This window comes from Elephantulus edwardii, unplaced genomic scaffold (assembly GCF_000299155.1).
Source record: "Elephantulus edwardii isolate Elephantulus edwardi_28Jun2011 unplaced genomic scaffold, EleEdw1.0 scaffold00058, whole genome shotgun sequence".
In the NCBI taxonomy this organism is placed as follows: domain Eukaryota; kingdom Metazoa; phylum Chordata; class Mammalia; order Macroscelidea; family Macroscelididae; genus Elephantulus; species Elephantulus edwardii.
In genome coordinates, this window is record NW_006399808.1 from 10,784,195 (window position 1) to 10,785,703 (window position 1,509).

The 1,509-nt window shown below is 46.0% G+C and overlaps 1 pseudogene; it reads left to right on the plus strand.

The window, feature by feature from the left end:
* Positions 1–287: 287 nt before the first annotated feature.
* LOC102857256 lies at positions 288–1,083 on the plus strand (annotated as a pseudogene).
* The last annotated feature ends 426 nt before the right edge of the window (positions 1,084–1,509 follow it).

A 1,509-nucleotide genomic window follows, 5' to 3' on the forward strand; every position in this document is an offset into this window, starting at 1 on the left:
TAAGACACCAGTGATCCCTTTACGTTGTTATGACTACATGCCATTGTGCTGGCTCTGATTCATAGGGACCCCAGGCACAACAGAACAAAACTCTACCCAACCCCAAGTCATCTTCACAATCTGGTTTTTTTTTAATTAAAAAATTTATTTTTTGTCAATTTGATTACAAAGTTTGTATACCTTGTGTTTCACACTATCCATCATTCACAATGTGTTTCATACAATCATTCCCATCAATTATATTTTATAAAATTAATCAACATTGAGCTCTCGCCCATCCACCCAAGATGCCTAAGGGAAAGAAGGCCAAGGGGAAGAAGGTGGACCCGGCGCCTGCCGTGGTCAAGAAGCAGGAGGCCAAGGAGGTGGTGAATCCCCTGTTCGAGAAAAGGCCCAGAAACTTTGGCATCGGGCAGGACATCCAACCAAAAAGGGACCTTACCCACTTTGTCAAAAGGCCCCACTACATCCGGCTGCAGCGGCAGAGGCCAATCCTCTACAAACGACTCAAGGTGCCACCCGCCATTTACCAGTTTACCCAGGCCTTGGACCGCCAGACAGCTACTCAGCTGCTGAAGCTGGCCCACAAGTACTGACCAGAGACCAAGAAGGAGAAGAAGCAGAGGCTGCTGGCCAAGGCTGAGAAGAAGGCTGCTGGCAAAGGAGACACCCCCACCAAGAGACCCCCGTCATCTGTGCAGGGGTGAATACGATCACCAGGGTGGAGAACAAGAAGGCCCAGCTGGTGGTGATCGCACACGATGTGGACCCTATCAAGCTGGTGGTCTTCCTACCGACCTTGTGTCGGAAGATGGGTGTTCCCTACTGCATCATCAAGGGCAAGGCCAGGCTGGGCCGCCTTGTCCACCAGAAGACCTGCACCACTGTTGTCTTCACGCAGGTGAACCCGGAAGATAAAGGCGCTCTGGCTAAGCTGGTAGAAGCCATCAGAACCAATTACAACGACAGATATGGTGAGATCCGCCGCCACTGGGAGGCAATGTCCTGGGGCCCAAGTTAGTGGCCCGCTTCGCCAAGCCGGAGAAGGCCAAGCCCAAAGAACTCGCCACCAAACTGGGCTGACGTACACACCGTCTCTTCTGTACATAAGAATAAACTTATTCCACTGTCAAAAAAAAAATATTAATCAACATTGAAACATGTTCACAGTCTTGATTGTGCTTAATCTCATTGTTATAATCAGTGTCAGTCATCTCAATGAGAATCTTTCTTTTACTGATGTTTTCCCTTCTCCAGAGACATTAAAAATATGTTTATTAGAGAAAAATTAATTTTGGACTCACATACTTAATAAATATCTAGTATGCTATTAGGCAAGGTGTGGATCACCTTAGAAATTTGGTGTAACTCTACCAATAGCAGTTTGATAATGTTGTTAAGTGCTGTTAAGTCATATACGATTCATAGCAACCCTATGAAATAAAGACCTTAACACTTGTATAGCTTTCATCGTTTCTCCAAGTTCATAAACTTTATGGAGGCAAACTA